We start from the raw sequence: 12,794 nt of genomic DNA, 5'->3' as shown, positions 1-12,794 counted from the left end.
TCTCTTTTATAGTCTGCAGGCATTAAATGAAAGAAGTCAGTGTTCCAGCAGAGGGAGACAACGTTTCAGAAAAGGCATTGTAGCAAACCAAAAAAGAAATTTTAAGCGCAGCAGAGTAACCAGCGCACATACCTGTTAGCTCAGGTGAGTTTAAAAGGCTGCTGTTGATAACAAGGGCATTTGCTAAATAGATGGTGTGTGTGCAACAATATACTGAAAGGTCAATTATATTGTGCAGCTTATCTCACCACCTGTAGTTATTTAGGTGAAAGCTCCAAAATGCTTGCCTAATATGTCTGTTTATCCAAAAGGAAGTAAAAAGGGAGAGCTAGAAAGATAGCATTGCATCACATTACATGGCAATGCAATGCACAGTTGCTGAAGTTGAACCAAAATGAGCTTGTAATCTGGCTTCTGCAACTTTGAACATGAAAAATCCAATGAGGAGAAGAAAAGCAAAGCCAAAGAGTCCATCCCAAAATCCGACAAACAAGCAAAATGAACAAAAAACATTGAATTCAATTCTTTCTGATTTTAGAAACTGCATTAAAGAAGGGGTGCACCGGTCCTGGAGATACTGCAATACCAGGTCAATGCGTGGAGTGGACAGAGCAAGCTCTTTTTCCATCTCCCTGTTCTAAAAATCCATTTAATATATGGTCCCCAGATAGGGGACGTATCAGATATTAAACTGATAAGAACAGATACTACACTTGATCTTAGCCAAAAGGCCGAGAAGCGATAACCAGAATTGGTTTCAAACTACGGAGCCACCCAAGGATCCTGAAAAGTCCATTTGTGGAGATGAGCTCCTGGACTCCCATTAAGAAGACATGTTGTCAACCTCTAGATCCCTTACATGCCTGCACTTTTCGGCTTGCTGCTGCTGCAATCCACGCGTTTTAGATCTGCATAACTCCACCTCTTTAAACACAGCACCTTCACCCCCTGCTGTTCCCACCCGCCTCAACACCGTTGGAAGGGAGGAGAACCAATTAAGGCGGGGGGTGGGGTGGAACGAGCAGCTGTCTACCCTTAGCAGGAGGGCTCCTGATTACATACCTCTCCTGCTGCTGCTGCTGGCTGTCCAGCAGCAGACTGAAGGTGGCTGCTGCTGTGCACAGGTATATAAAGGCTCAGAGCCTATTATGACACGCGCAGCCAGCGTTCCATTGCCACATTCCATCTACTGCAGGCAGGATACCTGGCTGGCTGAATGTCGCTGAGAAGCTCACAGAGACCGCCATAAGCAACAGTTTAACAGAATGCCACAGACTAATCAACCAAACTTTTTGGGTTGGGTTCTCTTTTATAGTCTGCAGGCATTAAATGAAAGAAGTCAGTGTTCCAGCAGAGGGAGACAACGTTTCAGAAAAGGCATTGTAGCAAACCAAAAAAGAAATTTTAAGCGCAGCAGAGTAACCAGCGCACATACCTGTTAGCTCAGGTGAGTTTAAAAGGCTGCTGTTGATAACAAGGGCATTTGCTAAATAGATGGTGTGTGTGCAACAATATACTGAAAGGTCAATTATATTGTGCAGCTTATCTCACCACCTGTAGTTATTTAGGTGAAAGCTCCAAAATGCTTGCCTAATATGTCTGTTTATCCAAAAGGAAGTAAAAAGGGAGAGCTAGAAAGATAGCATTGCATCACATTACATGGCAATGCAATGCACAGTTGCTGAAGTTGAACCAAAATGAGCTTGTAATCTGGCTTCTGCAACTTTGAACATGAAAAATCCAATGAGGAGAAGAAAAGCAAAGCCAAAGAGTCCATCCCAAAATCCGACAAACAAGCAAAATGAACAAAAAACATTGAATTCAATTCTTTCTGATTTTAGAAACTGCATTAAAGAAGGGGTGCACCGGTCCTGGAGATACTGCAATACCAGGTCAATGCGTGGAGTGGACAGAGCAAGCTCTTTTTCCATCTCCCTGTTCTAAAAATCCATTTAATATATGGTCCCCAGATAGGGGACGTATCAGATATTAAACTGATAAGAACAGATACTACACTTGATCTTAGCCAAAAGGCCGAGAAGCGATAACCAGAATTGGTTTCAAACTACGGAGCCACCCAAGGATCCTGAAAAGTCCATTTGTGGAGATGAGCTCCTGGACTCCCGTTAAGAAGACATGTTGTCAACCTCTAGATCCCTTACATGCCTGCACTTTTCGGCTTGCTGCTGCTGCAATCCACGCGTTTTAGATCTGCATAACTCCACCTCTTTAAACACAGCACCTTCACCCCCTGCTGTTCCCACCCGCCTCAACACCGTTGGAAGGGAGGAGAACCAATTAAGGCGGGGGGTGGGGTGGAACGAGCAGCTGTCTACCCTTAGCAGGAGGGCTCCTGATTACATACCTCTCCTGCTGCTGCTGCTGCTGGCTGTCCAGCAGCAGACTGAAGGTGGCTGCTGCTGTGCACAGGTATATAAAGGCTCAGAGCCTATTATGACACGCGCAGCCAGCGTTCCATTGCCACATTCCATCTACTGCAGGCAGGATACCTGGCTGGCTGAATGTCGCTGAGAAGCTCACAGAGACCGCCATAAGCAACAGTTTAACAGAATGCCACAGACTAATCAACCAAACTTTTTGGGTTGGGTTCTCTTTTATAGTCTGCAGGCATTAAATGAAAGAAGTCAGTGTTCCAGCAGAGGGAGACAACGTTTCAGAAAAGGCATTGTAGCAAACCAAAAAAGAAATTTTAAGCGCAGCAGAGTAACCAGCGCACATACCTGTTAGCTCAGGTGAGTTTAAAAGGCTGCTGTTGATAACAAGGGCATTTGCTAAATAGATGGTGTGTGTGCAACAATATACTGAAAGGTCAATTATATTGTGCAGCTTATCTCACCACCTGTAGTTATTTAGGTGAAAGCTCCAAAATGCTTGCCTAATATGTCTGTTTATCCAAAAGGAAGTAAAAAGGGAGAGCTAGAAAGATAGCATTGCATCACATTACATGGCAATGCAATGCACAGTTGCTGAAGTTGAACCAAAATGAGCTTGTAATCTGGCTTCTGCAACTTTGAACATGAAAAATCCAATGAGGAGAAGAAAAGCAAAGCCAAAGAGTCCATCCCAAAATCCGACAAACAAGCAAAATGAACAAAAAACATTGAATTCAATTCTTTCTGATTTTAGAAACTGCATTAAAGAAGGGGTGCACCGGTCCTGGAGATACTGCAATACCAGGTCAATGCGTGGAGTGGACAGAGCAAGCTCTTTTTCCATCTCCCTGTTCTGAAAATCCATTTAATATATGGTCCCCAGATAGGGGACGTATCAGATATTAAACTGATAAGAACAGATACTACACTTGATCTTAGCCAAAAGGCCGAGAAGCGATAACCAGAATTGGTTTCAAACTACGGAGCCACCCAAGGATCCTGAAAAGTCCATTTGTGGAGATGAGCTCCTGGACTCCCGTTAAGAAGACATGTTGTCAACCTCTAGATCCCTTACATGCCTGCACTTTTCGGCTTGCTGCTGCTGCAATCCACGCGTTTTAGATCTGCATAACTCCACCTCTTTAAACACAGCACCTTCACCCCCTGCTGTTCCCACCCGCCTCAACACCGTTGGAAGGGAGGAGAACCAATTAAGGCGGGGGGTGGGGTGGAACGAGCAGCTGTCTACCCTTAGCAGGAGGGCTCCTGATTACATACCTCTCCTGCTGCTGCTGCTGCTGGCTGTCCAGCAGCAGACTGAAGGTGGCTGCTGCTGTGCACAGGTATATAAAGGCTCAGAGCCTATTATGACACGCGCAGCCAGCGTTCCATTGCCACATTCCATCTACTGCAGGCAGGATACCTGGCTGGCTGAATGTCGCTGAGAAGCTCACAGAGACCGCCATAAGCAACAGTTTAACAGAATGCCACAGACTAATCAACCAAACTTTTTGGGTTGGGTTCTCTTTTATAGTCTGCAGGCATTAAATGAAAGAAGTCAGTGTTCCAGCAGAGGGAGACAACGTTTCAGAAAAGGCATTGTAGCAAACCAAAAAAGAAATTTTAAGCGCAGCAGAGTAACCAGCGCACATACCTGTTAGCTCAGGTGAGTTTAAAAGGCTGCTGTTGATAACAAGGGCATTTGCTAAATAGATGGTGTGTGTGCAACAATATACTGAAAGGTCAATTATATTGTGCAGCTTATCTCACCACCTGTAGTTATTTAGGTGAAAGCTCCAAAATGCTTGCCTAATATGTCTGTTTATCCAAAAGGAAGTAAAAAGGGAGAGCTAGAAAGATAGCATTGCATCACATTACATGGCAATGCAATGCACAGTTGCTGAAGTTGAACCAAAATGAGCTTGTAATCTGGCTTCTGCAACTTTGAACATGAAAAATCCAATGAGGAGAAGAAAAGCAAAGCCAAAGAGTCCATCCCAAAATCCGACAAACAAGCAAAATGAACAAAAAACATTGAATTCAATTCTTTCTGATTTTAGAAACTGCATTAAAGAAGGGGTGCACCGGTCCTGGAGATACTGCAATACCAGGTCAATGCGTGGAGTGGACAGAGCAAGCTCTTTTTCCATCTCCCTGTTCTGAAAATCCATTTAATATATGGTCCCCAGATAGGGGACGTATCAGATATTAAACTGATAAGAACAGATACTACACTTGATCTTAGCCAAAAGGCCGAGAAGCGATAACCAGAATTGGTTTCAAACTACGGAGCCACCCAAGGATCCTGAAAAGTCCATTTGTGGAGATGAGCTCCTGGACTCCCGTTAAGAAGACATGTTGTCAACCTCTAGATCCCTTACATGCCTGCACTTTTCGGCTTGCTGCTGCTGCAATCCACGCGTTTTAGATCTGCATAACTCCACCTCTTTAAACACAGCACCTTCACCCCCTGCTGTTCCCACCCGCCTCAACACCGTTGGAAGGGAGGAGAACCAATTAAGGCGGGGGGTGGGGTGGAACGAGCAGCTGTCTACCCTTAGCAGGAGGGCTCCTGATTACATACCTCTCCTGCTGCTGCTGCTGGCTGTCCAGCAGCAGACTGAAGGTGGCTGCTGCTGTGCACAGGTATATAAAGGCTCAGAGCCTATTATGACACGCGCAGCCAGCGTTCCATTGCCACATTCCATCTACTGCAGGCAGGATACCTGGCTGGCTGAATGTCGCTGAGAAGCTCACAGAGACCGCCATAAGCAACAGTTTAACAGAATGCCACAGACTAATCAACCAAACTTTTTGGGTTGGGTTCTCTTTTATAGTCTGCAGGCATTAAATGAAAGAAGTCAGTGTTCCAGCAGAGGGAGACAACGTTTCAGAAAAGGCATTGTAGCAAACCAAAAAAGAAATTTTAAGCGCAGCAGAGTAACCAGCGGACATACCTGTTAGCTCAGGTGAGTTTAAAAGGCTGCTGTTGATAACAAGGGCATTTGCTAAATAGATGGTGTGTGTGCAACAATATACTGAAAGGTCAATTATATTGTGCAGCTTATCTCACCACCTGTAGTTATTTAGGTGAAAGCTCCAAAATGCTTGCCTAATATGTCTGTTTATCCAAAAGGAAGTAAAAAGGGAGAGCTAGAAAGATAGCATTGCATCACATTACATGGCAATGCAATGCACAGTTGCTGAAGTTGAACCAAAATGAGCTTGTAATCTGGCTTCTGCAACTTTGAACATGAAAAATCCAATGAGGAGAAGAAAAGCAAAGCCAAAGAGTCCATCCCAAAATCCGACAAACAAGCAAAATGAACAAAAAACATTGAATTCAATTCTTTCCGATTTTAGAAACTGCATTAAAGAAGGGGTGCACCGGTCCTGGAGATACTGCAATACCAGGTCAATGCGTGGAGTGGACAGAGCAAGCTCTTTTTCCATCTCCCTGTTCTAAAAATCCATTTAATATATGGTCCCCAGATAGGGGACGTATCAGATATTAAACTGATAAGAACAGATACTACACTTGATCTTAGCCAAAAGGCCGAGAAGCGATAACCAGAATTGGTTTCAAACTACGGAGCCACCCAAGGATCCTGAAAAGTCCATTTGTGGAGATGAGCTCCTGGACTCCCGTTAAGAAGACATGTTGTCAACCTCTAGATCCCTTACATGCCTGCACTTTTCGGCTTGCTGCTGCTGCAATCCACGCGTTTTAGATCTGCATAACTCCACCTCTTTAAACACAGCACCTTCACCCCCTGCTGTTCCCACCCGCCTCAACACCGTTGGAAGGGAGGAGAACCAATTAAGGCGGGGGGTGGGGTGGAACGAGCAGCTGTCTACCCTTAGCAGGAGGGCTCCTGATTACATACCTCTCCTGCTGCTGCTGCTGCTGGCTGTCCAGCAGCAGACTGAAGGTGGCTGCTGCTGTGCACAGGTATATAAAGGCTCAGAGCCTATTATGACACGCGCAGCCAGCGTTCCATTGCCACATTCCATCTACTGCAGGCAGGATACCTGGCTGGCTGAATGTCGCTGAGAAGCTCACAGAGACCGCCATTAGCAACAATTTAACAGAATGCCACAGACTAATCAACCAAACTTTTTGGGTTGGGTTCTCTTTTATAGTCTGCAGGCATTAAATGAAAGAAGTCAGTGTTCCAGCAGAGGGAGACAACGTTTCAGAAAAGGCATTGTAGCAAACCAAAAAAGAAATTTTAAGCGCAGCAGAGTAACCAGCGCACATACCTGTTAGCTCAGGTGAGTTTAAAAGGCTGCTGTTGATAACAAGGGCATTTGCTAAATAGATGGTGTGTGTGCAACAATATACTGAAAGGTCAATTATATTGTGCAGCTTATCTCACCACCTGTAGTTATTTAGGTGAAAGCTCCAAAATGCTTGCCTAATATGTCTGTTTATCCAAAAGGAAGTAAAAAGGGAGAGCTAGAAAGATAGCATTGCATCACATTACATGGCAATGCAATGCACAGTTGCTGAAGTTGAACCAAAATGAGCTTGTAATCTGGCTTCTGCAACTTTGAACATGAAAAATCCAATGAGGAGAAGAAAAGCAAAGCCAAAGAGTCCATCCCAAAATCCGACAAACAAGCAAAATGAACAAAAAACATTGAATTCAATTCTTTCTGATTTTAGAAACTGCATTAAAGAAGGGGTGCACCGGTCCTGGAGATACTGCAATACCAGGTCAATGCGTGGAGTGGACAGAGCAAGCTCTTTTTCCATCTCCCTGTTCTAAAAATCCATTTAATATATGGTCCCCAGATAGGGGACGTATCAGATATTAAACTGATAAGAACAGATACTACACTTGATCTTAGCCAAAAGGCCGAGAAGCGATAACCAGAATTGGTTTCAAACTACGGAGCCACCCAAGGATCCTGAAAAGTCCATTTGTGGAGATGAGCTCCTGGACTCCCGTTAAGAAGACATGTTGTCAACCTCTAGATCCCTTACATGCCTGCACTTTTCGGCTTGCTGCTGCTGCAATCCACGCGTTTTAGATCTGCATAACTCCACCTCTTTAAACACAGCACCTTCACCCCCTGCTGTTCCCACCCGCCTCAACACCGTTGGAAGGGAGGAGAACCAATTAAGGCGGGGGGTGGGGTGGAACGAGCAGCTGTCTACCCTTAGCAGGAGGGCTCCTGATTACATACCTCTCCTGCTGCTGCTGCTGCTGGCTGTCCAGCAGCAGACTGAAGGTGGCTGCTGCTGTGCACAGGTATATAAAGGCTCAGAGCCTATTATGACACGCGCAGCCAGCGTTCCATTGCCACATTCCATCTACTGCAGGCAGGATACCTGGCTGGCTGAATGTCGCTGAGAAGCTCACAGAGACCGCCATAAGCAACAGTTTAACAGAATGCCACAGACTAATCAACCAAACTTTTTGGGTTGGGTTCTCTTTTATAGTCTGCAGGCATTAAATGAAAGAAGTCAGTGTTCCAGCAGAGGGAGACAACGTTTCAGAAAAGGCATTGTAGCAAACCAAAAAAGAAATTTTAAGCGCAGCAGAGTAACCAGCGCACATACCTGTTAGCTCAGGTGAGTTTAAAAGGCTGCTGTTGATAACAAGGGCATTTGCTAAATAGATGGTGTGTGTGCAACAATATACTGAAAGGTCAATTATATTGTGCAGCTTATCTCACCACCTGTAGTTATTTAGGTGAAAGCTCCAAAATGCTTGCCTAATATGTCTGTTTATCCAAAAGGAAGTAAAAAGGGAGAGCTAGAAAGATAGCATTGCATCACATTACATGGCAATGCAATGCACAGTTGCTGAAGTTGAACCAAAATGAGCTTGTAATCTGGCTTCTGCAACTTTGAACATGAAAAATCCAATGAGGAGAAGAAAAGCAAAGCCAAAGAGTCCATCCCAAAATCCGACAAACAAGCAAAATGAACAAAAAACATTGAATTCAATTCTTTCTGATTTTAGAAACTGCATTAAAGAAGGGGTGCACCGGTCCTGGAGATACTGCAATACCAGGTCAATGCGTGGAGTGGACAGAGCAAGCTCTTTTTCCATCTCCCTGTTCTGAAAATCCATTTAATATATGGTCCCCAGATAGGGGACGTATCAGATATTAAACTGATAAGAACAGATACTACACTTGATCTTAGCCAAAAGGCCGAGAAGCGATAACCAGAATTGGTTTCAAACTACGGAGCCACCCAAGGATCCTGAAAAGTCCATTTGTGGAGATGAGCTCCTGGACTCCCGTTAAGAAGACATGTTGTCAACCTCTAGATCCCTTACATGCCTGCACTTTTCGGCTTGCTGCTGCTGCAATCCACGCGTTTTAGATCTGCATAACTCCACCTCTTTAAACACAGCACCTTCACCCCCTGCTGTTCCCACCCGCCTCAACACCGTTGGAAGGGAGGAGAACCAATTAAGGCGGGGGGTGGGGTGGAACGAGCAGCTGTCTACCCTTAGCAGGAGGGCTCCTGATTACATACCTCTCCTGCTGCTGCTGCTGGCTGTCCAGCAGCAGACTGAAGGTGGCTGCTGCTGTGCACAGGTATATAAAGGCTCAGAGCCTATTATGACACGCGCAGCCAGCGTTCCATTGCCACATTCCATCTACTGCAGGCAGGATACCTGGCTGGCTGAATGTCGCTGAGAAGCTCACAGAGACCGCCATAAGCAACAGTTTAACAGAATGCCACAGACTAATCAACCAAACTTTTTGGGTTGGGTTCTCTTTTATAGTCTGCAGGCATTAAATGAAAGAAGTCAGTGTTCCAGCAGAGGGAGACAACGTTTCAGAAAAGGCATTGTAGCAAACCAAAAAAGAAATTTTAAGCGCAGCAGAGTAACCAGCGCACATACCTGTTAGCTCAGGTGAGTTTAAAAGGCTGCTGTTGATAACAAGGGCATTTGCTAAATAGATGGTGTGTGTGCAACAATATACTGAAAGGTCAATTATATTGTGCAGCTTATCTCACCACCTGTAGTTATTTAGGTGAAAGCTCCAAAATGCTTGCCTAATATGTCTGTTTATCCAAAAGGAAGTAAAAAGGGAGAGCTAGAAAGATAGCATTGCATCACATTACATGGCAATGCAATGCACAGTTGCTGAAGTTGAACCAAAATGAGCTTGTAATCTGGCTTCTGCAACTTTGAACATGAAAAATCCAATGAGGAGAAGAAAAGCAAAGCCAAAGAGTCCATCCCAAAATCCGACAAACAAGCAAAATGAACAAAAAACATTGAATTCAATTCTTTCTGATTTTAGAAACTGCATTAAAGAAGGGGTGCACCGGTCCTGGAGATACTGCAATACCAGGTCAATGCGTGGAGTGGACAGAGCAAGCTCTTTTTCCATCTCCCTGTTCTAAAAATCCATTTAATATATGGTCCCCAGATAGGGGACGTATCAGATATTAAACTGATAAGAACAGATACTACACTTGATCTTAGCCAAAAGGCCGAGAAGCGATAACCAGAATTGGTTTCAAACTACGGAGCCACCCAAGGATCCTGAAAAGTCCATTTGTGGAGATGAGCTCCTGGACTCCCGTTAAGAAGACATGTTGTCAACCTCTAGATCCCTTACATGCCTGCACTTTTCGGCTTGCTGCTGCTGCAATCCACGCGTTTTAGATCTGCATAACTCCACCTCTTTAAACACAGCACCTTCACCCCCTGCTGTTCCCACCCGCCTCAACACCGTTGGAAGGGAGGAGAACCAATTAAGGCGGGGGGTGGGGTGGAACGAGCAGCTGTCTACCCTTAGCAGGAGGGCTCCTGATTACATACCTCTCCTGCTGCTGCTGCTGCTGGCTGTCCAGCAGCAGACTGAAGGTGGCTGCTGCTGTGCACAGGTATATAAAGGCTCAGAGCCTATTATGACACGCGCAGCCAGCGTTCCATTGCCACATTCCATCTACTGCAGGCAGGATACCTGGCTGGCTGAATGTCGCTGAGAAGCTCACAGAGACCGCCATAAGCAACAATTTAACAGAATGCCACAGACTAATCAACCAAACTTTTTGGGTTGGGTTCTCTTTTATAGTCTGCAGGCATTAAATGAAAGAAGTCAGTGTTCCAGCAGAGGGAGACAACGTTTCAGAAAAGGCATTGTAGCAAACCAAAAAAGAAATTTTAAGCGCAGCAGAGTAACCAGCGCACATACCTGTTAGCTCAGGTGAGTTTAAAAGGCTGCTGTTGATAACAAGGGCATTTGCTAAATAGATGGTGTGTGTGCAACAATATACTGAAAGGTCAATTATATTGTGCAGCTTATCTCACCACCTGTAGTTATTTAGGTGAAAGCTCCAAAATGCTTGCCTAATATGTCTGTTTATCCAAAAGGAAGTAAAAAGGGAGAGCTAGAAAGATAGCATTGCATCACATTACATCGCAATGCAATGCACAGTTGCTGAAGTTGAACCAAAATGAGCTTGTAATCTGGCTTCTGCAACTTTGAACATGAAAAATCCAATGAGGAGAAGAAAAGCAAAGCCAAAGAGTCCATCCCAAAATCCGACAAACAAGCAAAATGAACAAAAAACATTGAATTCAATTCTTTCTGATTTTAGAAACTGCATTAAAGAAGGGGTGCACCGGTCCTGGAGATACTGCAATACCAGGTCAATGCGTGGAGTGGACAGAGCAAGCTCTTTTTCCATCTCCCTGTTCTAAAAATCCATTTAATATATGGTCCCCAGATAGGGGACGTATCAGATATTAAACTGATAAGAACAGATACTACACTTGATCTTAGCCAAAAGGCCGAGAAGCGATAACCAGAATTGGTTTCAAACTACGGAGCCACCCAAGGATCCTGAAAAGTCCATTTGTGGAGATGAGCTCCTGGACTCCCGTTAAGAAGACATGTTGTCAACCTCTAGATCCCTTACATGCCTGCACTTTTCGGCTTGCTGCTGCTGCAATCCACGCGTTTTAGATCTGCATAACTCCACCTCTTTAAACACAGCACCTTCACCCCCTGCTGTTCCCACCCGCCTCAACACCGTTGGAAGGGAGGAGAACCAATTAAGGCGGGGGGTGGGGTGGAACGAGCAGCTGTCTACCCTTAGCAGGAGGGCTCCTGATTACATACCTCTCCTGCTGCTGCTGCTGCTGGCTGTCCAGCAGCAGACTGAAGGTGGCTGCTGCTGTGCACAGGTATATAAAGGCTCAGAGCCTATTATGACACGCGCAGCCAGCGTTCCATTGCCACATTCCATCTACTGCAGGCAGGATACCTGGCTGGCTGAATGTCGCTGAGAAGCTCACAGAGACCGCCATAAGCAACAGTTTAACAGAATGCCACAGACTAATCAACCAAACTTTTTGGGTTGGGTTCTCTTTTATAGTCTGCAGGCATTAAATGAAAGAAGTCAGTGTTCCAGCAGAGGGAGACAACGTTTCAGAAAAGGCATTGTAGCAAACCAAAAAAGAAATTTTAAGCGCAGCAGAGTAACCAGCGCACATACCTGTTAGCTCAGGTGAGTTTAAAAGGCTGCTGTTGATAACAAGGGCATTTGCTAAATAGATGGTGTGTGTGCAACAATATACTGAAAGGTCAATTATATTGTGCAGCTTATCTCACCACCTGTAGTTATTTAGGTGAAAGCTCCAAAATGCTTGCCTAATATGTCTGTTTATCCAAAAGGAAGTAAAAAGGGAGAGCTAGAAAGATAGCATTGCATCACATTACATGGCAATGCAATGCACAGTTGCTGAAGTTGAACCAAAATGAGCTTGTAATCTGGCTTCTGCAACTTTGAACATGAAAAATCCAATGAGGAGAAGAAAAGCAAAGCCAAAGAGTCCATCCCAAAATCCGACAAACAAGCAAAATGAACAAAAAACATTGAATTCAATTCTTTCTGATTTTAGAAACTGCATTAAAGAAGGGGTGCACCGGTCCTGGAGATACTGCAATACCAGGTCAATGCGTGGAGTGGACAGAGCAAGCTCTTTTTCCATCTCCCTGTTCTGAAAATCCATTTAATATATGGTCCCCAGATAGGGGACGTATCAGATATTAAACTGATAAGAACAGATACTACACTTGATCTTAGCCAAAAGGCCGAGAAGCGATAACCAGAATTGGTTTCAAACTACGGAGCCACCCAAGGATCCTGAAAAGTCCATTTGTGGAGATGAGCTCCTGGACTCCCGTTAAGAAGACATGTTGTCAACCTCTAGATCCCTTACATGCCTGCACTTTTCGGCTTGCTGCTGCTGCAATCCACGCGTTTTAGATCTGCATAACTCCACCTCTTTAAACACAGCACCTTCACCCCCTGCTGTTCCCACCCGCCTCAACACCGTTGGAAGGGAGGAGAACCAATTAAGGCGGGGGGTGGGGTGGAACGAGCAGCTGTCTACCCTTAGCAGGAGGGCT

At 44.9% G+C, this 12,794-nt stretch overlaps 10 non-coding genes across 10 annotated transcripts; all 10 read right to left on the bottom strand.

The window, feature by feature from the left end:
• Positions 1–552: 552 nt before the first annotated feature.
• Positions 553–743, bottom strand: LOC141208029 (U2 spliceosomal RNA). The gene has a single exon (XR_012278299.1). It is a non-coding gene; the product is annotated as a U2 spliceosomal RNA (small nuclear RNA).
• Positions 744–1,855: 1,112 nt separating this feature from the next.
• On the bottom strand, positions 1,856–2,046 carry LOC141208028 (U2 spliceosomal RNA). Its single transcript, XR_012278298.1, has one exon. It is a non-coding gene; the product is annotated as a U2 spliceosomal RNA (small nuclear RNA).
• A 1,115-nt stretch (positions 2,047–3,161) lies between these two features.
• Positions 3,162–3,352, bottom strand: LOC141208108 (U2 spliceosomal RNA). Its single transcript, XR_012278376.1, has one exon. It is a non-coding gene; the product is annotated as a U2 spliceosomal RNA (small nuclear RNA).
• Positions 3,353–4,467: 1,115 nt separating this feature from the next.
• On the bottom strand, positions 4,468–4,658 carry LOC141208107 (U2 spliceosomal RNA). Its single transcript, XR_012278375.1, has one exon. It is a non-coding gene; the product is annotated as a U2 spliceosomal RNA (small nuclear RNA).
• Positions 4,659–5,770: 1,112 nt separating this feature from the next.
• On the bottom strand, positions 5,771–5,961 carry LOC141208027 (U2 spliceosomal RNA). The gene has a single exon (XR_012278297.1). It is a non-coding gene; the product is annotated as a U2 spliceosomal RNA (small nuclear RNA).
• A 1,115-nt stretch (positions 5,962–7,076) lies between these two features.
• LOC141208026 (U2 spliceosomal RNA) lies at positions 7,077–7,267 on the bottom strand. The gene has a single exon (XR_012278296.1). It is a non-coding gene; the product is annotated as a U2 spliceosomal RNA (small nuclear RNA).
• A 1,115-nt stretch (positions 7,268–8,382) lies between these two features.
• On the bottom strand, positions 8,383–8,573 carry LOC141208106 (U2 spliceosomal RNA). Its single transcript, XR_012278374.1, has one exon. It is a non-coding gene; the product is annotated as a U2 spliceosomal RNA (small nuclear RNA).
• Positions 8,574–9,685: 1,112 nt separating this feature from the next.
• Positions 9,686–9,876, bottom strand: LOC141208024 (U2 spliceosomal RNA). Its single transcript, XR_012278294.1, has one exon. It is a non-coding gene; the product is annotated as a U2 spliceosomal RNA (small nuclear RNA).
• A 1,115-nt stretch (positions 9,877–10,991) lies between these two features.
• LOC141208023 (U2 spliceosomal RNA) lies at positions 10,992–11,182 on the bottom strand. Its single transcript, XR_012278293.1, has one exon. It is a non-coding gene; the product is annotated as a U2 spliceosomal RNA (small nuclear RNA).
• Positions 11,183–12,297: 1,115 nt separating this feature from the next.
• On the bottom strand, positions 12,298–12,488 carry LOC141208104 (U2 spliceosomal RNA). Its single transcript, XR_012278372.1, has one exon. It is a non-coding gene; the product is annotated as a U2 spliceosomal RNA (small nuclear RNA).
• Between the last annotated feature and the right edge of the window lie 306 nt (positions 12,489–12,794).

Source organism: Phyllobates terribilis, unplaced genomic scaffold, assembly GCF_046119375.1.
Source record: "Phyllobates terribilis strain yellow unplaced genomic scaffold, ASM4611937v1 Scaffold_168__1_contigs__length_4147262, whole genome shotgun sequence".
Classification (NCBI taxonomy): Eukaryota; Metazoa; Chordata; class Amphibia; order Anura; family Dendrobatidae; genus Phyllobates; species Phyllobates terribilis.
The sequence above is the reverse complement of the archived record's forward strand: the minus strand, read 5'-3'. Positions and strand labels throughout refer to the sequence as shown.